At 37.6% G+C, this 26,048-nt stretch overlaps 1 long non-coding RNA gene across 1 annotated transcript; it reads left to right on the top strand.

The window, feature by feature from the left end:
* The first annotated feature begins 9,707 nt into the window (after positions 1-9,707).
* Positions 9,708-23,291, top strand: LOC120616241 (uncharacterized). Its single transcript, XR_005656543.1, has 3 exons — positions 9,708-10,197; positions 20,182-20,312; positions 23,064-23,291. It is a non-coding gene; the product is annotated as an uncharacterized LOC120616241 (long non-coding RNA).
* The last annotated feature ends 2,757 nt before the right edge of the window (positions 23,292-26,048 follow it).

The raw sequence follows: 26,048 nt of genomic DNA, 5'->3' as shown, positions 1-26,048 counted from the left end.
CGGCAAGTATTTGGTGAGAGCTCGAGGAGGATACCACTGAATGTGGGAAGCGTCCATGAAAAAACCCAGAAGCGCTGGCCTGGAGGAGTGTATAGTTTTACAGGTCAAACTATCGTGCAATCAAAACAAATGCAGACTTATAAATGCAATAATTACGGATGTGTATTTGGGGCAACGATGAATGAGAACTGTACTACTGGGTTCAAGAAAAGGTAAAGTGGAGAAAGCTGCAAAGCCACATGTCCCTGACCCAACCTCTCCCCTGATTTTTCTCATTTAGGCCCCAGTGGAGGATACGATGACAGGCTGATGAACAGCCACCAAGTACTTTGGAGGCCATACCCCAAACTGTCAAAACTCACGAAGGAGCGTGGCAATAGCTACTAAATTAAAATACCTATTTTCTTTGGCAATAGCTACTAAATTAAAATACCTATTTTCTTTGGCAATAGCTACTAAATTAAAGTATCTATTTTCTTTAATTTAAATGCCCCTGCTTTGAGGACTTTATTTTAGGAATAGAAGTATTGGTATTAAAGAATATATACAAAGATATTAAAATAGCAATATTTGTAGTGGTCAAAATGTTGGGAAAACTCATATGTCCATCAACAGAGGAGTTGTATTATTTGTAGAGCATTTATACTATGAATTGATTATATAGCTGTTTAAAAAATGAAGGTATCTATTAATCCAGAGAGATATCTATGATCTTTTATGTTTAGAAAAAATTTCCAAAACTTGGAAATAAAACAAAAAAGATGATTGTATGATCCTCATATTCTAATATAGCATTTTCTGATGAGCCAGTTTGAGGGTCATCTAGCTCTCTCTTGAGGAAGAGAGACTTGGCTTGACACAACTGATTGAGGTCCAGGCATTTTACATCTAGGTAAAGTTAAAGGTTAACTTGTAGAAATATAATAAGGTGCAATGACTTTTTTTTTTCCTGTATAGTAAAGGAACTAACCCCAAAGGTTATAAGTTTATTTATAAAACAGTGACCAAATTTATATTTAATCTGGTAATCTTATTTATAGCATTCCTTTTATCACTGTTTATGTAAGTCCACGTTTCTCATATCCAAATTGAATCAATATTTCATTCCACTGATTTTCTCAGAAATGACTCAGATTAAAATTTGACATGTGCCCATTACTATTTGTGTGGAACTTAGTTTTAACCAATTTGAGAATTAGGTTTTAATGATTGTTAAATGAGAAAAGTAAGTTGCAGAGTAATGTGGTTATATTATACAATGATACAGTAATTACTATATGTCCGCACATCTGTATATGTTTGAATGTGAATGCAGGTGTGGAAAAATACTCACTAAACCTAGTTAACATTACTCTTTAGGGAAGTAGAGTGTAAGAGAAATAATTATGATCGTATATATAGATATATAGTTATGTATGTGTGTGTATGTGTGAATTTAGTCTTAATAGTTAAACATTTTAATAATGAAAATCAAGGAGGAAACTCTTTTAAAAGATTCTGCAACAATTTACCATGCATCATTTATTTCTATAGTATATACAATATATTTATAGTTAAAAATTCATATTTTCGGATGAAAAATAATTTCACAAAATTTAGGTCTATTGTACTAGCTGCATCCATTCATGCTTGTATGATTGAAAAAAACTAGTTTGAAGTTTATCAGTATGCTTTTCTCTGTTGCCTTTCTATACACGTAACCTTAGCTGTGATGGGTCTAGATATCCACTTACTTTGTAAAATCCTGTATTCTCCCGCTTTAGCATGTCAAAGAGCAAGTTTGGAACACCCCATTCGTGGAGTAGAGGGGGTGCCACTTGCCTGGCCACCTAGAACGTGAGTCTTGCTGCTTTGTGGCAGAGGGACAATAAATACAATGTGGAGGGACCATGAGATGCTACTTGCGGAGACAGCGCCAACTATGGGTTGGACTAAGGTCTACGCCAGATCCGACGTCTAGTGATTTACCCATGCACGACCCAGAGACAGAGTGGGGGCCCACGAGAAAAGCCCAAGGTGGAGGAGCTCTGTCTTCTCCTACATTTGGGCTGGTCTGGGAGTTAAATTAGAATGCCTTCGCGTTTTCGCGTTTTATGCATGCCGTTAGGGTCGTGCGCAGCGCGGTAACCTGGGAAGCGCTCGAGTGTTGAAGTCAGCCTGACCCTTTAAATCATATCTCCTTTAGTAGGTGATTTATGTGGCCTGTAAGGACCTCAGTTACTTCTCTGCAAAATAGTAATGCGTATAAGGCTTCTCGTACTGTATTTGTCCCAAGGGTAGGCTGTCAGAAACAATGACCCTCCCATCTTTTAGGGTGAGATGTCAAACCACTCTATTCTGGTGACAGTCTATAAAACAGCTTTGCCAGTGTAGTGTCCATAGTGGATATTGCCTCTTACTGTTTCTTGGCCCAGAGAAATCCACTATTTAATATTTAATAAGACATCCATAATGATTGCCACCTGCTTTATTAATAAAATGTTTTCTCTCATTAGAGTAGATGAGAAAAGCCGGCTGCACTCTGGGGTGTGGGTGTATCCTGCTGAAATCAATAGGAATTTTGAAAGGGCGAATCTACTGGGATTATAAATATGTGCGACTGTAGTTTTCGTCTGAAAATGTATAAGGGACTCCTTTGATGGGAATCTTTAATAGTTAACCTTGGCATGGACAAAGGGACATTGAATTTGAAGTAATGATGTAGAAAACAAGCAATCTTTAATGAGTAGTTTCTCTTGTATAGACTGTGTAGATGATAGAATTTTAGTTTTCTACAACTGTATTTCCCTTTGCCTGTGTAGCTTGAAGTGTTCACATTTTTATTGCCCAAATAAGGATTCACCAATGTGAGAGGGTTACAGCTTTCTAAGGAATAGTCTTATGAAAAACTTCATTAGTGTTTTATGTAGCCACTGAGTCTTTTGATCGACTCTGAGGCATGTTCACACAAACTGGCAATGTTTGGTGAAACAATGGAAATGTTTAGTGAGCCAATCAGATTAACATATGAATAATGGTTCGATTCATAAAGGGTTTATTGATTTTTGTTAAATGACTTCCAGATGTGTTTGCATTTTTTTCATAACTTATTACAACCCATATTATAATATTTATATATAATACAGAGAATTCTTTGGAGATGATGCTGTGTGTAATAAGCTGATCTACACCAGATGACATTAGGTAAGAGGCAAATGCTCTTAAAGGCCTGTATGGTGCAGGATTTTAAGCAGTTCTCAAGCAAGTCGTAAAACCCCAGATATCTAAATTTTAAAAATATGCATCTCTTCTAAAGGAAAACGTTTGCGAATTTGGTCAGATTCTCATCTCACACGTGTGAGACAGTTTTTTTTTTTTTTCCACAATTGAAGTTAGGTAATGCTACTGCATCTCAACCTTACTATCAGTTTTAAAACTCAATAGCAAGTGTCCACATTTGCGAAGTTCATTTACCTAAGCCGCTAGACAAAGTCTTAGAAAAAAAAAGATCTTTATTGTAATGTGCCTCTACTATGTAATAACTGAAGATACATTGAAAAACATATCGTATATAACATATATGTGTATGTGTAAATACATCCATATGTACACACACATATCGTGAAGTAGGTTGAGACACCATAAATGTAGAAGAAAAATCTTACCTAACCAAACTAAAGGAACTAATTTAAGCAGTCTATAAATATAAAGCAAATAAAGTTTATTATAGTATGTGATGCTGACAGATTACAGTCAAGAAAAATAAATGAGTAAGAAAAAAGAGAAAATTTCTTTTGGGAAATTGCACAGTTGACAGAAAACAAAAAAGCTTGGTTTTCTCTGTAATGCTCCGTGCTGTTTCAGTCTCTCTGTAATGAGTGCTAAGTGCCATTTTCAGAGAAATGGCTCATTTCACTTCATGAGGCTCATTCTTAATAAGAAATCTGATCATTATTTTAATTCTGCCACTTTTGTGACTGTGTTTTCATTGTGATACCGAGGTCTGTACAGTTTTGGTGGCAGGTAAATTCTACCTCAATGAACATTACCACTAATACTGCTCTTTTTTTTTTTTTTTAAGAAAAAATACTAAACTCGTGCTCAAAACTTCTGGATTGGCAAATAAAAATGAAGTTGTGCATCCCTCCTATCGTAGATGTGATATTTTCGAGTATATTAACTTACTGCTAGATTAAGATATTTTCAGGTTTCAGCATTACAATGAGAAAAGTAAATTCTCTGTATGTGGAGGAGAGTTGTGACTTCAGGTGACTTTGGCCCTTCCTCTCCATCCGCATCATGTCTCTGCTAGACCATTTCTCTACTCTACTCCCTGGCTTTCCTGTTGGGCATCATTGCTGTCTGCAACCTGGTATGTGCATTACGGAGAGAAGGATACATGTATTTGAAATGTGCACCTGACCATTTATACCCCGAGATGTGCTCCGTGGTGAGGTCTTCCCCAAGGGCTGGAAATTCAGATTATACTTTGGGAAGGAAACTCTAATCCCATCATTGAATGATCTGATTGTAAAAATCCCTGTGGCCCCCAGGAGAGCCGGACTTCACTGTAACCCGACTGAACGTATCCACTTAGTTACGGAGAATGCTGGACAGTTGTGGCAGGTAGAGAAAGGAGAGTTAGAGGCCAACTTGTAACTGCCAAGGTCAGGGGGCCTCTTGGCCGTCAGGTGTTCCTGGCTCCATCGGTAGGATTGTATCTGCTGGCGAAGTACGCACTGCTGCTTTTCCTAGGACACTACGATGGCTCTGTCTTGTTGATGTGATGAAGTGCAAGTTCTTTGTGCTTGCCCCTCCCTTTCATCTCCCCGCTCCTGGCACTGGTTTAGGCATCACTTTCTCCAGTCTAGTCTGTTAAGTGTCTTCTTCTTTTCTCTCATGCCTGGAACATGGCACAGTACATCGAAATTATATCACGTGTTTAACTCTCCTGCACTGTTTTCTTCTCAAAGATGGGACAGACACTGTGCATTCGAGGACAGGGAGTGTGTCTCATTCATTTTTTATTGCTGGGGCTCAACACCAGGCTATTCCCCCCCATTATGTTCTTGTTTTAGCTATGACGTTTGCTTTCTTACCAGCAGTGTATGAGAGCAACTGTCTCCTAAGCCTTGCCAGGAGAGTGGTTGTTTTAATTGGCATTTCTCTTATCATGCGTGAGGATGACCATCTTTCCATATATTTAAAAGGCCATTTTTATATCTTTTTTTGTGTTATCTGTTCATGTCTTTTGCCCATTTTTCTATCATGTTTTTGATTTTTTTATCTTTGAGTTTTAGGAGCTCTTCCTATATTAGGGATATTAGCCCTTTATCTGTGTTATATACTACAAACATTTTTTTTCCTCAGTTTGTCAGTCGTCTTTTCACTTTGCCTTTTATTTTTTTTTTTGCAATGAAGTTGTTAATTTTTACAAAGTCATTTTTATTGCATTTAAAAATTGCTTCTGAGCTTTTAGTTATGGTTAGAAAATTGTTTCCTACACGAGGTTAAAGAAGAACTCAACCATGTTTTCTCCTAGTACCTGCATAGTTTTATTTTTCACGTTTAGCTCTCTACTGCATTTGGAGTTGTGCATGTGGATATGTGTACTGTGAGGTGCGGGTCTAATTTTATCTTTTTTTTCAAATGGCTAAACAGTTTCCCAGCCCCATTTATGAAAAAGTTCTTTTTTTTTTGCTGTAGTGAACTGAAATGTCATTTTTATCATACACCAAAGTTTAATATGTACTTGAGTCTATTATTCAAATTTCTATTTTATTTGGTTTGTTTACATACCATTATCACATTATTTTAATCATAGAAGTTCTCTGATTTTTAATATTGGGTGGAGTTAGTCACCACTCCCTCTGTCATAGCTTTTCTTTTTCAGTGTTTTTCTGCCTATTCTTGTATGTTAATTTTTCCTCATGAAATGTAGTATTGATTGTCTAGTCTAGTTCCATTAAAAAGCTTGCTGGAATTTTTATTGAGATACTACATTAAAATTTATAAATTAACTTAGGGACAACTGTTGTATCTTCCTATCCAAGAACAAAGAATGGCTTTCTATTTATTCTGCTCTACTTTATGTCTTCCAGGAGTGTTTTAGAGTTTTTCTAATATAAGTTTTGCACATTTTTTTGGTAAATTTTGCCAAGTATTTTAATTTCTTTGTTGCTATTGTAAATAGACTTTTTCTCTACCCTACATCCTCTAATTGGTTATTGTTGTGTATATGAAGACTATTAATTTCCATATGTTAATTCATAAATTATTTGGAATAGGAAGACACAGCAGTTTATAAAAAAATATTCTATTATTTTATTAAATATAAATAAGTTTAAAATATGTTTTGGGTAAACCTTGACAAAATTAAATTTTACCTGAAAGAAAAAATATGTGAGAATATCCACGAAATTTTCTTAAACTATGTATTAATGAGGGGATACTTGGTCACTCACATATTAAAATATATTATAAAGCTTTAGCAGTTAAAATAGTCTGGTATAATATTAGCCATATGGATTAATGAAGCAAGATTCACATGTAGACTTTTGTATATATAGAAAGTTAATTTATGATAAAGCTGTCATTAAATGTATTGAAGAAAATATAAACAATTTAATGAATTATGTTGGGAAAGCTGATGATCATTTAGAAAAAATAGCTGGATTTCTTCTTTTAGTCTCTTAAATGAATTTAGCTGCATCAAAGTTTTAATTACAAGAAATGAAGCCATAAGAATAATGGAGAAAATATAGTTATATATTTTTAGGATTTAGGGTCTGAGGAAACCTTTCAAAGTCTGATATCTAATCCAAAATAAATTTAAGACCTATATGACAAAAAACAAACAAACAAATAACAAACCAAACCAAAACTCCAAAAGGTTGAAAGGTAAATTATAACCTAGGAAAAATTTTGGCAATGTATTGTAGATATACCCAGGATATTTTTTTTTTGTCAAAGATTTTGACTTTTGAGATTATTATCTGTACTATAGATATCGAATGATTATTTTGAAGCTCAAAGTCAAGAGCTTGAATATTTTGCCTTTTCCTCATTTATTACACTATTGAAGTAATATCTCATTCTTATGGTCTAGTTCTAATAGTCGAAGGGCCTTGAGGTAAAAAGAAATTTCCAAAATGTAAAATAAAAACCAGACTTAGAGAAGAATTTTGGTAATTTTTAAATAGCTTTTATATATTGATAGGAAAAGCGTAAATCCACCAATAGAAAAATGAACCAAAAGATAAAGATGTTATTCACAAATCGAGAAGTCAAAATGGCCAATAAATATATAAAACATGTGTTCAACTTTGCCTATAATCAGAGAAAAGAGAACAAAAACTTATTAAGGTATCAGTTTTACCTATCATATTAAAAAAGAGAAAGAATATAATAATGTTTATGGCTGGAACTTGGGTGTAGCAAAAAGAATTCTCATGTAGTAAAAATCGGTACTACTTAAGAGGGTATTTTGGAACATGTAGCAAAACATTTAATGTATATACCTTTTATTCTATATCTGGGAATTCTAAGGATATAATCTGATATCTTCATGAAGGTTTTTTTGAGGACTTAATTACAGCATCATTCATAATAACATAAATAAGGTGTCGGGTATGTATGCGGGTTGCTGACAAAGGAACATTATATAGTATGTGACACTACACAGCTAGTTACAATAATGACATGTAACCATTGACAGGGAAAAATGTTCATGGCACTGTGGAGTTACAAAATAACTAGTATTGAGGTTCTCTTCGTGCAGAAGCAGAGAGGCAAACCTCCGGGGGCCCAGCCATATAGACTAGGATGTGAATGGTACCCCAGAATTGTGCAACATAGCATCCCTGATAGTATGATACTACTTTTTTGTTGTTGTTGTTAAAAAAATATGTCTCTCCCTCTCTCTCTCTGTCTCTCAAACTATTATTTTAACGGATGGCTTCGCTTCAGAATTCTCTGGGAGGAAACAGTTATTGTGCTAGATAGTTGTGCTTCCTTATGAAGATGAGATTCCTTTGGCATAGCTGTGGTGGGCAAAAAAGAGAGAAAGAAAAAGCGGACCTCTTCTGTGTAAGAAATTGAGTGGAATTTTAGAATTAGAGTGAGTGGAGAGGTTGGGATGCAAGGGGATTGTACTGCAGCAGGGAATAAATGGAAGACAGAGTAGGTGAAAATTTCTTTGGAGCATGGCTTAGGGACTTCTTTAAAAAAATAGGATGTATGAGATGAAATTTTCCCTTGATCGCTTTTCTCTGCTGCCCTCACCGTTGTCTCAAGCAGCAGCCATTTCTGCTGCACATACTGCCCACATTAGGAGGCAATTTGCATAGAGAGGTAGTAGGGCAAGGGCCAGCTGGGTCTCTTTGAGAAAAACACAGAATGGAGGTGGAGAAGCAGTGCATTTAGGGTGGGAGTCAAAATATACGTGATTCTCACAAGTCACGTATAATGACCTGTGATTCTCACAAGTCACAGGGATTGTAGTTCATCAAAATAAAAATTGCTTCTTTTCCTCATGCTGGTGGAATTGGGGTAATTTTTTACTTCTATTTTTAATATCCCTCTGAACTATTTACAATAACCATAATTATTATTTTTTTTAATTAAGAAAACACAATAAAATTATTTCCTTTTCAGGTAGCACAACAATGAGAATGCATTTAATACCATTGAACTGTATTAGTTTTAAAAAAAGATTAAGATGGTAAATTTTATGTTGTGTGCATTTTATCACAATTTTAAAAAGAGGCTTCATTAATGACACAAGGCATGGATATCCACTATGAATCCTTGCGATTTAGGGGACAGAAGGAAAAATAAAGATAAAAAGTATAGTATAGTTTCTTTGGGGTAATTGAATGACTCCTAAATTCTGTGCATTGTTTATTTTGGACTACTTGTACTAGTAAGAGAAAAAAAGCACTGAGTAAGCAAGAAAATTAATGATTAAAAAGCTAGTGTGCATGACAAGGAAGGCATTTCCTGGTTTTTGGTTCACAGCTTCTACATTTTATTTGTGCCCTTACCACTGCCCATGTATTTCTGGAAATTGCCACCAGGGGGCAGGAGAGTGCCAATATCAGGTGTCTGAAGCCACCAAGTTTAGGTGTTTCTTTCAGACAACGTCCCCACAGAGGAATTACTGTTCCTGTTATAGAAACTAAGAAACTAAAGCACAAAGTGAAGTAAAAACTTAGCATTATATGAGTGATAAGATTTGAACACTAGTTTAGTAATCCATCAATTAGGCTCTTTTAGGCTCACTTGAGTTTATAGCTATGATTTCCACATTTTTTCAATGTTTTACAACTCCCTTTTAGTATAAAGTCAACAAACTAAGCACATTTTACCCAAGCAAACATAAAAAGGAAACAAGAGCGTAAATGTTTACTTTGTAAACAGGAAGGTATTTAGAATTAATGCAAGACGATCACAAGAGATAAAGCTGAAGGGAATAAAATAGGACTTGCTTGTCCATTTCCCTGTTTTGAAACGCTTTCTTTAGAATTTTTACTTGTGAAAACCTTGGTGGGTTTGTCTTTTTAAGGCAAAAACCTGGATTAAAGATGGCAGCAATAGATGGTGAAAATGATTTACAGCCAGAGTTAATAATTTATCTGAGCAAAGTTTCACTGTCATGAGCTGAATTGAGTCCCTCCCACCAGATTCATATGTTGAAGTCCTAACCCCCAGTGCCTCCGAATGTGACTGCATTTGGAGATCAGGTCTTCAACAAGGTGACAGGTAAAACGAAGCCATTAGGATGGAACCAAATACAATATGACTGGTGTCCTTCTAAGAAGAGATAGAACACAGACACACACAGAAGACCAAAGACATGGAGAAGATGGCCAAGGAGGGGGGCCTTCAGAAGGAACCAGCGCGGCCGGCACCTTGATCTTGGACATCCAGCCTCCAGAACTGCGAGAAAACAGATTTCTATGGTTTAAGACACCCAGTCTACATGCTTCTTCATGGCAGCTCTAGCAAATCTACATCAAAAAACCTACATCAAAGGGACACAGGAGGCTTGTGAAAAATGAGAGGCCTGTAAGTGATTGGAAAAAGAAAGAAAAATACTAAAGGAAATGTCTATACTTGCCGTTTCTTCTGAAAATAGCCAGGACAGAAGTGCTATGGAAAGGATGGCACAGACTTCGTGTAATTTTCATTCTTCAGGAGCCATACTCGCAGCACCACGTGAGCAAACCGCACACGATATAAATCCAAAGAGGCAGCTCCACACCGACAGGGGATTCAGAAATTCCCTTGTCCTGTGTTCACTCTTACGCCAAAACCTTAGGACTTAGACCAGTGACTCGTGGCTCTGTACACAGAGTTCTTCCAGCTCTGACTAGTAGATTTAGAATTATACTTATTTCTCATACTTATCCCTAACTGCACAAATAAAAGACCCTAAAACTACCTGGTCTGACAAATATTATTAGTTGATCAGTCAAGGCATAACGATCCCGATAACTTTGCCTCTTTTTTTATGGCGCGTGAATGTTCTCTGTCTGTGTGTGCGTCTCCTCCCCCTCCCTCTTTTCTCCCTTCTCAGCTCTTTCCCTTGACGCTCTGTCATCTTATAATTCAACTTTTAAATCTTTGTCCTAATTCTATCCCCGATGGCTATTAAAAGGGTTCCACATATATTGCAAAAAGTATCTACGTGCAGAAAAACATTAGCGATATTATCCTATGAATATTTTTAAAAATTTAGAAGTGAAAATTCCGCATACACAAAAATAACACAAAAAAACACGTTTGCTTTTAAAGTATGCTATGCTTTTTAGCATGGATTCACTTGACAACAACCCAGCGGGGAGAGGAGAAAAGGGGGCTGATTTTCAGCCGCTTTCAGCGAAATGGAAAAAGAAGCAACGTCCTCCTATGCAAAGGAGAGCTCCCATTCCCAGCTTGAAGATTGAGAGGGCCAAGACCTGCGAATAACTTCAACAGCTGAGAGTGACCCCTGGTCGGCATCTAGCAAGATAGTGGGAACCTCAGTCCTTCAGTTGCAAAGGACTGAATTTGGCCAGTGGCTCGGACGAGGTTGGAAGCCCTTTCTTCCTCAGAACCGCCTCAGGATGTGAACTCGGGTGGACTGCAGCTTGAATGTGGAACCCAGAGCAGAGAATCCATTTTAGCAGCTCTAGGACCTCAGATTTCCTGTGACAATGTCGCTGATTTTTAAGGTGCTAAACTTGCGGTCATTCGAATAGAAAGTTAATACAGGGATAGAACGTTGAAAATTCTTTCCTTGAGATATCTAGGTGTCCGTGCATCAGCTTCAGACTGACTCTGCACCCCCACCAGCTGTTTGACCTTGGCACCCTCCTGAGTATTCCTCACCTGTGTAGACAGAGGAACTGACTACCTCCTTAATCAGTTTCTAGGTGAAGTGAGTTAATATTAATGGTTCCCTAGCAGGTTTTTAAACATGTGGTAATCACTCATAAGTGGTTTATTCTAGCCCCTTCCCATCCACTTCCCACGAGCCATTCGTGCTCTGGTCTAATGGTTTTCAGAGTATGGTGTGAGGTCTAGACTATTTTCATGATGATACTAAGATGATCTTGGCCTTTTTCACCGTTATTCTTTCATGAATGTATGGCAGAGTTTTCCAGAAACTACATGACTTATCACAACAAATGGAATGCAGAAGCAGATATGAGAATCTAGTTGTTTTCTATGAATCCAGATATTAAAAAGACTTGCAAAAAAGAAAAAAAAAACTTTCAAAAAGTTAGAGAGAATGCTAATCTTCTCACAAGATATCTGTTTTGCAAAATATATTTTTTTAACAGAAACGTTATGTAAAAGTTTATTATATTTTTAAACGAATTAATAAAAATCTAAATTTTGTTAGTTTTAGTTGCCGATATGGGAAATATCAATCAGAAGCTCTTTGGTGCTCTCGATAATTTTTAGAAATGCAAAGGGGTTCTGAGGCCAAAATACTGTGCTTTAGCAGAGGACCCAATATTTCCCCATCAATGTTCATCTTCCATGAGTGGATAAGAGGTACTTAGACATAGAGGTCTACGGAAAAAAGAATTTAGGAAACACCACGATGTATTACTCTCTGATCCACCCTTTGCACTACAAATTAGAGGGGTGAAGAATTTTGGAACTACAAATACAGTTTAAGTTAGCTTAATTCAGCATTCCCCCTAGTTAAACTGCTCTTGACTATCAAGTTAAAAGCCAGGATTATTTTACCAGCCACTGAGAACAAGGTTGAGATGCCCGCTCAGGTTGTGAGGGAGTCATTTTATTTTAAGGGTGTCAGAAAGAAAGAAAAAGACATTCATGCTAAGGAAGATAATTTTTTTCCAAGGAAAAAAGAAATTTAAAACACCATGTCTATGAAGAGATCAGCAGGCTTCCGTTCACAACTTGCAAAAAGCTTCTCTACCAAAGTCATCTCTTTGTGTTTCACCCACCTGCTCTGTCCTCTCTGTGCTTATCGTTTGCTTCCTTTGTGGATGTTTACTGCCCTTATGGAAAATACATTTTTATTTATTTATTATTTATTTTTAATTTTTAAAAATTTATTTATTTTTATTGTAACATTGGTTAATGAAATCCAGTAAGTTTCAGGCGTACAATTCAACAGTAAGGCATATATATATTTTATTGTGTGTTCACCATCCATAGTTAGATTTCTTTCTGCCACCGCATATTTGATCTCTTTTACCCCGTCTACCTCCCCCCTCCCCCACTCCCCCCTACACTCTGATAACCACTAGTCTATAGTCCATGGCCATGAGTCTCTGTTTGTACTATTCATTTGTTGCTTTTAGGTTTATATCCCACATATAAGTCATATCGTGTGATTTTCAACTTTTTCTGCCTGGCTTATTTTGCTTAGCATGATTATCTCAAGGTCCATCCATGTTATCGTAAATGGCAGTATTTCATCTCTTCTTATAGCTGAGTAATCTTCCATTGTATAGATGTACCACAGCTTCTTTATCCAGTCTTCTGTTGTAGGACACTTTGGTCGCTTCCATGTCCTGGCCACTGTGGATAATTCTCCATGAACATTAGTGTGCAAATATCTTTTTGGATATATTTTCAAGTCTTTGGGGTAAATACCCAGTAGAGGGGTTGCTGGATCATAAGATAGATCAATTCTTAGCTGTTTGAGGAACCTCCATACTGTTTTCCATAGTGACTATACCAATTTGCAATCCCACCAGCAGTGTATAAGTGTTCCTTTTCCTCCACATCCTCTCCAACACCTATTATTACTTGTCCTGTTGATTATAGCCATTCTAACAGGTGTGAGATGGTATCTCATTGTGGTTTTGATTTGCTTTTCACTAATAGCTACAGATGTTGAGCATCTTTTTATATATTTGTTGGCCATTTGTATGTCTTCTTGAGAGAAGTGTCTGTTCAGGTCCTCTGCTCATTTTTTAATTGACTCGTTTGGGTTTTTTTTGTTGTTATTGAGTTGTATGAATTCTTTGTATATTTTGGATTTTAGGCTCTTTATCGGAGGCGTTGCTTGCAAATATATTTTCCCATTCGTATGGTTGTTTCTTTACCTCGTTGACGGTTTCTTTTGCTGAGCAGAAGCTTTTTAGTTTGATGTAGTCCCATTCATTTATTTTTACTTCCCTTGCTTTTGAGGTCAAATTCATAAAATCCTCTTTAAGTCCAAGGTCCTTGAGTTTAGTTCCTATGTTTTCTTCTATGCATTTTATTGTTTCAGGTCTTATATTCAGATCTTTAATCCATTTTGAAAGATATTCTTTCTTTCCTTTTTTTCCCCTCAACTTTGAAAGAGCATTACTTCTAGGAAACATGTCTTTAAGCCCTGTATTTCCTCTCAGAAGACAAAGAATGGCGGAGGGAAGGGGGCAAGTTATGTATTACTAATTCTCTGCTAATCCTTAAAGCCCGACTGCATCCCCACTTCCCTGCCTTTCCAGCCTGCCCGGCCCCAGTCCCAGGGCTGTCATTCCTCTGGGGACACAGGGCTCCCCAGAGACTTACCACCCTAAGCACAGGGAGCCTAAAGCTTCAAGGAATGGAAGGTGTTAAATTCTTTCTCGTGTTCTATTTCTGTAATAGCTCAATTCTGTGACATGAAAAATCTCCCTCTCTATCTTAAAAGAGTCTGTAAAGAAAGCCGCAAAGCTGCAAATCATTAAATGTTGCCCCCAACTGATTGCTAAGGAACCTAAACTTAACAGAGGAGGGTGTTGGGAATTTGAGGAAATTCTTTCAGAGAAGAAAAAGAAATAAAACTAAAGCAGAAAAACCTCAGTGGGAGATTTGGGGAGTAGGGAGTCCCAGGGAGATGCTGCTTTTTAAAGGAGAAAGAACACCATCTTTGCTGAGAAAGAACAATAACATATTTTGAGAAAGCTTTGAGACAAGTGATACTAGCAGAAGACATCTCAGGTGGGAAGTACTTGAGCATTAGCAGGGCTGGGCAAAGAATGTTCTTTGCTAGGAATATCCTATTTTTTTTTTCTTTCTCACCCCGCTGAGTTTCACTCTTTTTCACAGTGAGTGATCAAATAACCCCAGCTAAGAGTTTGATGGTCAAGAGCAATTTAAAATGGGGTTGCTCCCTTTGGGTGTTTGTATTTCAAGGTTGGGGAGAGAGGATGAAAGGAACAGACTGATAGAATCAAACCTTAACACTGATTGCAGAAACCACTGATGTCAGCATCTTGGGGTCAGGGGGCCTCATTGGTAGCCACTCAGATGCTGTCTCCACAGGAAGGACCGACCTGTAGGTAGATAATTAATAGAAAGATAATTCTAGTAGTCAGCCCTGTGGACAATGGCAGAGGAGCAGGGATTATCAGATAAAAGAAGATAGAAGATCATTCTAATAGACATGGCAGAGGATAATAATTGTCCCAAACAAAGCAGAGCATGTGGTTTGTTGCTTTTAGTTTTTAATGTTTGGCTTAGTCTACATATGCTCTCTGACAGAGCGGGTTTATGTCTGCTGTGCTCATTGCTGGAGCCTCTGCTAAGCCATAGCCCATGCTGTGTCTACCTAGATGTGACCCTTCTTCGTATCTCAGGGAGAACCTCAGTGTACCCTTTATGATATAGCACTGAATAAAGTATTCAGAAACTAAAAGCCTTTGTCAGTAGGCATCAGGTTAGCAGTTTCCATTTTCTGCTTAGTCCTTCAGAAATTTCATTATATGCATGAAGTGGTCAGAAACGGGTATGTATGAAAGACTGAAGGTGTAATGAATTCAAGAGTGCAACAGAAACTTGGGAGACTGGTTCCATACCCAATACATTAAATAGCTTAATGAGGATCATTTTTTTTTTCTTAATATAAGAATATGTCCTTATCTAGATCTTTCTGATGGGAATTTATGGCCCGGAGATCAACTATCGACTGATTCCAAATAATTTAGGAGTCAGAGTTTATCTTCTACACATTTGTAGAAGATGTAATACCTCAAAATGCAAACAAAATCCAATTTAAAAACTGATTATTAGCATAAGAGCTGGAGTAAAACTCAATATGCTTTAAGACCAAAAAGATGTAATGATTGTACTGATAGTAAAGTAAATTTTAAAATTTAGAATGGAAAAAACTGGTCTTAATTTTAATTTTAATATTTTTTTATTTTTAGAATGACCTATTTGCTAATGGATTTGTTTGGGGCCCGTATCTTGAAAATATGAAGGATACCCAAATTTGTCATCTTTTGTTCTTCGATTAGTACATATTTTTCTTTAGGAGATAGAAACTCCAAGTCTATTTTTCTTTTTGCCTTTGAGATTTTACTCATCTTTTCTGTATTATCCTGCAGGGTTAGGTGATTAGGTACATTTATTTTATGTTTCCTCTCTGAATGGATTCAAGTTATTTTACCTAGAAGTCATCTCTTCAGGGAATGAAGGAGGCTTATCTTAGCTGGCCACATAGATTCCTGCAAACTCCGTCATCCAACAGGGAAGCGGTTTACATTCCAGTGATGCTGAGCTGTCTTGTGTTCCCCAGCTTCAATTTTTCAGTTGTTTTCTCCTCTGTCGGGGATGTCTTTCCTAACTGTCAAATACCTTGTTCATTCTTCAAAACCCTCTTTATGAATCAATAATTCTTCGTGAAGCTTTTCCTTTCCACGTTCCCTGCCCCATGCTCCTAGGCCAGAGTATATCACAACTTCTTCTCTAGGATCTCCACACCACGAGTCTGCCTCTGTTATTACACTAATCATACTATATTGTGGCCATGATGTCAACTCTCCTATTTCCATTTATTTTCTAGGACTAAACTTGATGAACTTTTTAATCTACATAAGCTCTACTCCTAGGTCTCCACAGAACACTCCTTAATAATATATTATATGTGATAACAACACGTAACATTTATTAAGTACTTACTCTCATATTTTATCATATCTAAGATATACGCATTTTTCTTCTGTATCTCTAAAACCAGGATGCATCGTAAAGTTGATGAATTCTTGGTTTTGATGAAATACAATATATGCCAGCCACTGTGCTAATGTCTTCATATTCCATTTCATCCCTAATAATCCAATAAGGTATGGACTATTAATATAGAGTTTATAGATGGGGAAACGGAGACTTGGAGGGATTCAATAACTGCCTCAAGGTCATGTCATAGCTGCTAAGAGCCAGAGCAAGGACTGAAATGTAGATATGAGTGTCTTGATCACCCACGATGCTGGGGAAGAGTGGTAAGTAAGAATGGAAGAAAACTAAGATTTTTTAGGACCTCTATTATGTTACACTCCTTCCTATTCTCATTAAACTTTATGAGGTAGATATTACAGTCTTTATGTTATAGATGGGGAAACTGAGGCTCACGTTAGGTAGCTTGTTTGAAACTACATAGCTGGGAAGTGCCGAAGCCAGGGTTTGAACCCAGGACTGGTGGGTTCCAAAGTCCCTTTCTCCACAATTTTAGCAGTGCTTTTTCGGTAAGGGACACCACCCACTGATACAGGCAATGCGAACCAAATAAATGATATAAAAATCCATTACCTAGTTCACAAAATTAGGCAATAATTCTTTGTGTGATGATTGGAGAGTACCCTGGACTCTTGGCTTTTCTTAATGGTAAGAGAAGTAAGGACTAGTGATGACTTTGCTGATAATCTTAACCGTGAACAAGTCTCAGGGTGTTTTCCTGGTGTGCGTGGCAAAGATAATACTCTTTTAGCCTCCACGGCCTCATCCTGTACCCCAGCAGTGTACATACAAGGTGAGACAGGGGCTCCGGTCATCTGGACCCTGACCTGTAGCTCGGTCTGTTAAAGGATGTTGATCTGGCACCATCAACAATGTTTAACCGATAGTCCATTTGTTAAGCTGTTTGACTTGTGACCCTGTGAACTTGGTTTTATAGACTTACTGATTTAGCATGGGATAAGCCATTAACCCTTTGGACACTCCATTGTGTAGGATGCTTATCATATGCATTTATTTTGTCTTTCATAAAGAAATATTCTTTCCCCCTTTTTAAGGAAAAAGCAAGGTTTCACAAACCAGTCTTAATGAGTTCACTGTATGATAAGAATTTGCGTATGCTATTTTTGGTATGTTCAGCCCTTTTAAAAAAGTGTAGCATTTGAATATGGTGATGTTTTCATTTCTCACCGGGAAATTTTGATATCTAAGCAGAGTTAATGAATCTAAGCATAGCATTCTAGAGCAGTGGTTCCCAAAATGCGTTCCACAAAGCATTAGCTCTAAGAGTTGACCTTTGAAAAATGGGTGCCCTGGTCAAATCGATTCAGGAAATGTAGCAAAGCTCTTCCTGCCTCACAGAGCTTAAATGTTAGGCTCTGATAAGTCCTGCTATAAAGAACTTGTTTTTCAGTAAGCCTGTTGACATCTCATGAAACTAGTATTTCTTTAATACATGTCAGGGTACACGGTCTGTGGTAGAGAATGCAATTGTCCCTCAATATCCATTCTCTTTTTTCTTTAGTAAGAGGACCTGTGAATTTCGGCTAGGCACACAGCTTTTCAGGTGAAGACTACATTTTCCAAATCCTTCATAACCAGTTGCGGCTGTGTGAATGAGTTTTTGCCAGCAGAATATGAGCCAAAGTGGTGTGGGCCACTTCTGTATTTCTTCTTTGAAAGGAAGCTGTTTCCCCTCTACTTTCCATCCTTTTTTGCTGGTAGAACACTTAATTGTTGGTGACTCAGTTTTGACCCTGTGACCAGTACAACACCGTAGGGGATGCAGAGGAAAAGGATACAAGGGATCTGGGACCCCGATGGTTTCGTGGGGTAGCCGTCTATCTGGATTGTTTAATGAAAGAGAAATAAAATTCCATGTTGTTTGAATCACTGTACTTTGGGTGTTTTTATTATAGCTGCTTAATGTAAACTGTCACTAATCACTGTCCTAGAATTCTCTAAGAATTTTATGCCTGGCTTAGCATAAACTTCCTGAATTCTATTGGCTTTTCTTAATAAATGTGTCTAATGAGAAATCCCTGAATGCTTTAGAGGAAGCTAAAAATTTAGGTCAAATAATGAAGAATGAAGCTAAATGTCGACTTAAGACTCAAATGTGAAATCATGAAACATTTGCTCAGACCGAGCCCGGTTAAAGACTGAACTTCCTAATGAAAGAAGATGAGGTTTTAAATGACTCATGTTATGTGTAATATCACTAATTCTTCTAAGTATGTTTATACGGAGGTGTCTCAAGCTACTGAAATAAGTGAATGATTCATATTGGCTTCGAAAAGAAAGCCTCTGGGGTTTTTCTGTGTCTGCTCAGTGTTCTACTTGCCATTTTAAAAAGGCTTATTCAAGACTTTTCATAGCAGACACACTGGCAACCATGTCACTGCTGACCTCAGTCAGGCATAGTGGGAGAGAGCAAGTCGTGATTTCCTCGGAAAAGAAAGCCACAACATATTTTCCTCCTGGAATAATTTGATTTCCTTTTGCTGTAGAAAGTCCAGAAAAAATGACTGCAGTCCTACCGTGAGCTCTCACGAGCTGAAGCTCAATGTCTGTGATTTTACTTACCGTGATGACTCTTCTGTGCGAATGCTCGGGTTTCCACCTGGGGGCCCCCCGATTCCTAGATATGCTGCGAGACCCTAATGTAAGTGAGCCGCTTGGCTTTGCTGCAGTGGCATACTGCCGGCCCCTGTGATGAATGCGTCTAGAGCTTTAGCCCTGAAAACTCCAGCCACCAAGGAATAGTCAGCTTTGTCTCTGACATTCACGAAGGACACCCGTGTAACGTCTGCCCATGGCCTAAACCTCTGTGTCTCCACATTTATCCTGGTACCTGAGTTTAGCTGCAAGACCAGCAGTGAGAAAGAACTATCTGCTAATTGGAAATTGTAACAAGATTTGACTTCTTTTTTTTTTTTTATTGTAACATCTGTGAAGTAGTATGAGATTTGATCGGTGTCTAAAAATCTTTATTCAGTGTACTACCAGAAACAGATCAAATTTCAGATTCCCTTTGCTGGCATTAGAGTCAAGATAAATCTTTCATAGGAGTGTGTAGGAATTCTATAGACAAAGTGAAACTAATAGTCTTTTTAGATTTTCCTTGTTTTATGGTGGGTTTCCTGGAAATAAAAAAATAATAATAATTGTTTCTTGGGAGAAAGTTAAAAAGTACTTGTGCAGAAGGAAAAACAGGATAGGAACCAAGATATTTCATATTTTTAGACTCCTGAAAACTGATTTTGATCTATCCTTTTCTTTATGCAAAGATTGTAAGGTAGGCCATCTCATCTCTGGAACATTCTCACTCAACCGTCAATGAAACCCAAAGGTGTCATCAAGTGCAGTCAAACTATTCTTTGAAGGATTAGCACAGACGTGCTATCAGCAAAACATAACACTCACACATTCTCTACTTTATAATATCTTTTTTGAATTTTGATGAGTTTATTTGAGCCAAACTGAAGAAATACACCGGGGGACAAGATCTCAAATGCTCCTATAATGTCTTCGGAGAAGGGATCCATGAGCCTTTTGGGTGCACATGCTATGAAAATGCAAAATGGCGGGAATAGGTGATAAAAAGGGGAAAAAAAGTTTCCATAGGGTCACTTTATAGAAGAAAATAAAAGCATTGGTTCTGTTTAATATCATGATCGGCCACACCTGCTCCTGTCTCAGACTGCTGTTTGTTTGTTTGTTTTTCCTTTTTATCATTCTTATAAATAGAATCTTCCAATTCCATCATTCCATTCCTGAAATGAGTTCTCAACCCATTTCAGACTGCCGAATTCCAGAGAACATGGATCATGTTTGTAAAGCTTCTTGGTGAAGGACCTCAGTGCAACAACACTTAGCGGGTACACGCTTAACAAATGGTCTTTTGGTCACGATGTCTCTCAGATTTTAGAAAAGAGCTGCTTCTTTCAACCGAATAGCTTTAGGTTGCAACTCATTGTTAAGTAAACTAGCCAACTGCCTTGAATCCTTTCTGAAATGAAGTGGAATTTATTTACTAAATGCAATAAGAGATCCACTCAGCAATGCAACAAGTGCTCTTTCTTTGACATGGCTTCAGTAGAGCATGGGGCGAGGCTTGTGTCATTATTTGTGTTGGAAACCAGTGGGCACAGATGAGGTCACATTAACTCTAACAACTCAAATTTTACTTACTCGCGAGAGCCTTAGCCTTCTGAAAATTCCCTGCCAGGAATATCTGTAGGGTATCTTTTGGGGGTGTCATGGAGGCACTCATAAATAGCCCTACTGCTCAATGGCATCCCCTCTCTGAGAAAATCTCTGAGGGCAGTTACTACCTGCTATCACTACGCTCATGGAGCTCCCAAAGCTGCAAACTTGAGGAACCAAGTAGACTCGCATGGTCTGCGGTCAATGACCTTGGCCAAGAAACAAACTGTGCTCCACGCAGAGTATACTTTGTCGGCAGGCACACAAAGAGGGTCTTGGACTGTGTCTCCTAAGTTCCTTGGGGAAAATGATTTTTTTTTTCTCCATTTTGGCCTATAGCATCTCTCTCTGCTTAGAGCTCAAACATGAGTCCATGAGTCCTGAGCAGGAGAGCCACCATGCTGTTTCCTTGAAATCCCGGGTGTCTCCCACTGTGTGTCTTGAAAAGCTCTGCTCCCTGTAGCCACTCCACATCCCCAGGCAGATCAACTTGCATAAATTGGCACCTGGGGCCTGTCACTACCTCATCAGACGTGCTCAGATGTGTCTGAATCCCAGCAGAGGCAACAGCTTCGGCTGAAACCAAAGCCCATATGCATGCTTAACAAAGAAGCACGCAAAATACTATGAAACTTAAAGCCTTTTAGTGAAAAATGCCTCATATTAACTTGGTTCACACATGGACGTTTCTTTTGTAATCCAAATAAACGCCTAGGTCCCTTACGGTCCAGTCTTGGCACAGTACCACATTAAAGAAACACAGTCTAGCAACCAAAAGTAATTAAAAAGTAATCCCAACGTTTATTTGGGCCTCATTAAGAACATAAGTGAATGACAGGGTTGTAACCCTCAGCGACACTCTAGAAAGCATTCTTCCTTCTTCCCTCTACACTCCTAGTGCCTCTGTTTATGCTAAGCCCCCAACTTTTCTCTCCCAAACCCGCTTCTCATGTGTCTTTTTCTCTGTCTTCTTTTTCTGCCTTTCCTATTTGTCCTCTATCTCAAAATCTGGGAATTGCTGGGCAAAACTGACCTCATCTTAATGGGCCAAAATGGCAGGGAACCTAGCAGACCAGGACATGATCCTCTTTTGCGAGCGCAAAGGAGGGGGATAACTCAATAATTTTTGCTCCTGTTACGCATTCATGTAACATCTATTGAATACCTGTTTCCTATGTGGCGGAGATGGTGGAGACACTGAGGGCATAAATGAATAAGATACCGTTTCCAGCTTCAGGAATCTCAAGTCCAGGAGAGGGCACAGGCATATTAGACGAATGATGGTAACCCGTGGGGCAGGTATAAGAACGGAGTTACATTTTAGACCATGGATGATGACACCAAGCTTGGGTTGGTCAATAAAGGCTTCACAGAGGAAAGTCCTTAGCCTTCAAGGATAAGTCGTACTTTTTTAAGTGAGTGGTTTCCTAAGGCAGAAACCCAAGAGTCATCCTGGAGTCTTCCCATTCCTTATCCTCTGCAAATATTTTTAGTCCTTATGGACTATTGATTATTCTGTCTTCTTAACTTTTCTTTTATCCGCCTCTTCCTGTCCAGCTACGTTGCTGTTGTTTACCTTAGGACATCTTTTACTTTGTAAGTATTCGATGGGCGTCTTAGTTATCTTCTTGCCTACATTCTGGTACTTTTAAAAAATATCTACCATATTACCTATAGTCTAGATAAGTAGTTACCAAAACAAAAAATTTTTTGTCCGGCCCAAGACTTTTTTATACTCTCAAAAAGTTATCGAGGACTCCAAAAACTTTTGCTTATGAGATTATTAGAAATTTTTACCAAATTAGAAATTAACACTGAGAATTTTAAAAAGATAAATAAAAATTTAAACATAAAAATAATATCATTACATGTTAATATTTTTTAGAAAAATATATTTTACAAAACAAAATTTAGTGAGAAGGGTGTCATTATTTTTTAAATTTTTTTGCAAGTCTGTAATATTTAGTTTAATAAGACAGAAGGATTCCTGTATGTATTTCTACATTCATTCTGTTGTGATATCACATGTCATGCATGTATCCTCCATAAGCCTCCACTGAACGTTCATGAAAGAATGAGAGTGAACAATATGATGAAGATATTTTTGATCTCGAAAACCTTCTAAAATGGTCCTGTGGACCTGAGGGTTTCTTGAGTTACACATTGAGAACTGCTGGTATAGATCTTTCTAAAATACACATCTGATTAGGTTTCACTCTATTTAAAATCTTTCAGAAGCTCTCTTTTGCCTACAGAATAAAATAAATAAAGGAGTTGGAAGACACTAACAAGATTTCTAGATTTCAGGCGTAGGTGATTGGATAAACAAAACAGAAAATAAGAAAGGAGAAGCAGATTTTTCACAGTGATAAAGTTGATAAATTCAGTGGGCGTTTAAATTTTTTTTTTTAATTTTTTTGTAGCTTTCAAGGTGATTACCAGTTAACTACTGTGTATAACAAACAACTCAAAAACCATAGTGGCTTAAAATGGCATTTGTTATACAACACAGAAGATGTGATCTATGAAAGAAAGAATTGGTAAGCTGGACTGCATTAAAATGAAAAACTGCTCTGCGAGAAAGCCAACAACAAGAGAATTAGAAGGCAAGCCACAGACTGGGAGAAAACATTTCCAAAAGACACATCTGATAAAGGACTGCTATTCTAAATATACAAAGAACTCAACAATAAGAAAACAAACAACTCATTAAAAAAATGAGCCAAAGACCTGAGCAGACATTTCACCAGAGTATACAGATAGCAAATAAGCATATGAACAAATGTCCTGCATCATATGTCATCAGGGAAGTGCAGATTAAAACAGCATTGAGATACCACTACATACCTATTAGAACGGTCACAATCTGGACCACTGACCACACCAAATGCCATGGGGATGTGGATCAACAGGAACTCCCATTCCTTGCTGGTGGGAATACAAAATTCTACAGCCACTTTGGAAGACAGTTTGGCAGTTTCTTATAAAACTACACATACTCTTACTGTACAATCCAGCCGTCATTCTCCTCGGTATTTACTCAAAGGAATTGAAAACTTAAGTCTACATAAAAACCTGCACAGGGATGTTTATACCAGCTTTATTCGTAATTGCCAAAACTGGGAAGCAATCAGATGTTCTCTAGTAGGTGAATGGATAAATAAACTGTGGTACATCCAGACAGTGGAATATTATTGGGTGCCAAAAAGAAAGGAGCTATCAAGTCACAGAGAAGACATGGAGGAACTTCAAATGCATAAGTCTAATTGAAAGAAGCTAAACTGAAAAGGCTGCATACTGTGTAATTCCAACTATATGACATTCTGGAAAAGATAAACTAGAGAGACTGTGAAAAGGTCAGTTGATGATGGTTGTGTGTGTGTGTGTGTGTGTGTGTGTGAATAAGCAGAGCACAGAGGATTTTTAGGGCAGTGAAAATACTCTATATTATGATAGACATGCATTTGTCTCAGCACATAGAATGTACTATACCAAGACCGAACTCTAAGGCAGACGATGCATGTTGAGTGATTATGATGTTTCAATGTAGATTCATCATTGTTAAAAACCGTAGCACTCTGGTGAGTGATGTTGACAATGGGGAGAGGCTATGCGTGTGTGAGGGTGGCGGGTACATGGGATATCTCTGTAACTTCATCTCAGTTTTATTGTAAATCCATAACTGCTCTAAAAAAATAAAGTCTTAAAAAAAAGAAACACTTAACATTTGTTTAACGTTTCTCACAAGACTATAGGATAGACTGGTCCAAGCTGGGCTGATTTTGACTAGGGACCATGTTTTTACAGTCAGTGGGCCTAACGAATATGCCTCCTTGTGGGTTACCTGAACATATTTTAGAATTCCATTTTTAATTTATTAAATACGTTTTCGAGTGTTTCACTTTGCATAGTTTTCTGAGTGAGTGGTCTAGGTATCACAGTAGTACGTAACTAACTGCAGAGGGCCAGTGCCACTGTGTTACTGCTTCAAGTAAAGTACCGAAACTTTATTTCCATTAGGTCTCTTTACCTTCCCCACTTTTAAAATTCTGTTGTCTTAAATATTTCCTATGTATTGACCACCACATCAGATGGTGCCATAATTTTTGCTTTAACCACAAATATGCTTTAAGAAATTCACGAAGAAAAGGATAGTCTGTTATAGTTTACTCGTATTTTTATCCATTCTGCTTTTCCTTCCCTTCTGAAATGCCAAGACTTCTTCTATTATCATATGCTGTCTGGAGAGATTTTCAAGCCAGTCTTTAAGAGTTGGTCTGCTAGGAACAGATTTTCTTAGTTTTCTCTCTTCTCACAATGTTTTTATTTACTCTTAATTTCTGAAGGATAGTGTCCCAGATACAGAATTTGCTGTCAACATTTTTTTCCCAGCACTTGAAAATATTGTGCCACTTCCTTCTGACCTCCATGGTTTCAGATGAGAAACCTGCTGTCGTTCACATTGGCATCCCTTATAGGCATGTGGTAATGTGTTTTTTTTTTCTCTCTGGTTGTCTTTAAGATTTTTTTCTTTGTCTTTACTTTCCATAAGTTTAATTATGATATGTCTTGACATGGATTTACTTATGCTTGTACTAGTTGGGGTTTGCTCAGTTCTTGAATCTGTATGTTTATGCCTTTTTGCCAAATTTGGGCAGTCCTCAGCCATTTTTTTTTTTGAATATTTTATTTTAGTCTTACATTCTTTCTCCTTTCCTTGTGGGACTGCAATGATAGAAATGTTATATCTCTTGTTACTATTCCACAGGTACCCGAGGCTCTGTTCATTTTCGTTTTTGATCTTTTTTTTTTTCTGTTGTTCAGATTGAGTAAATTCTACTGATCGGTCTTCAAGTTCACTGATTCTATTATATCTCTTTGCTGACATTTCCATTTTTCTTTTTGGGAGATTTTTATAATTGCTTACTGAGGCTTTCTTTTTTCTTTTTTTTCTTTTTTTTTACATGGTAGTTGCTTTCAAATCCTCAAATAATTACAACTTCTGATTCGTCTCAGGATGTCAGTTGATTATCTCTTCTTATTCAAGTTGTGATTTTTCTGTTTGTTTGTTTTTGCAGTGATGAATGATTTTTGGCAGCATCCTGAGCATTTTGAATATTATGTTAGGGGACTCTTGATTCTACTTAAATCTTCTCTTGTATCAGGCAGTTACCCTGTTTTAGGTTTAGGTGTAGGTTCTGGCTTACTTTGTGGGAGAAAGAAAGTAACTTTTGGAGAAAGTGTCTTCTGAGGCTGCCTTGTGCTGCTGGTGGAAGGTCAGGAGACATCGCATCCGGGTCACCCTTTGCCACTGGGTGGAGGGCCAGAAGATACCAGAAGTCTCCTGCTATGTGGAGGGCTGGAAGAGTGCCGGCTTGGGCTGCCTCCGCTGGTGGGTGGAGGGCTGG

Source organism: Pteropus medius, unplaced genomic scaffold (genome assembly GCF_902729225.1).
Source record: "Pteropus medius unplaced genomic scaffold, Ma_sr-lr_union100, whole genome shotgun sequence".
NCBI lineage: Eukaryota > Metazoa > Chordata > Mammalia > Chiroptera > Pteropodidae > Pteropus > Pteropus medius.
Note: the sequence above shows the minus strand (reverse complement) of the source record. Positions and strands in the feature narration are given on the sequence as shown.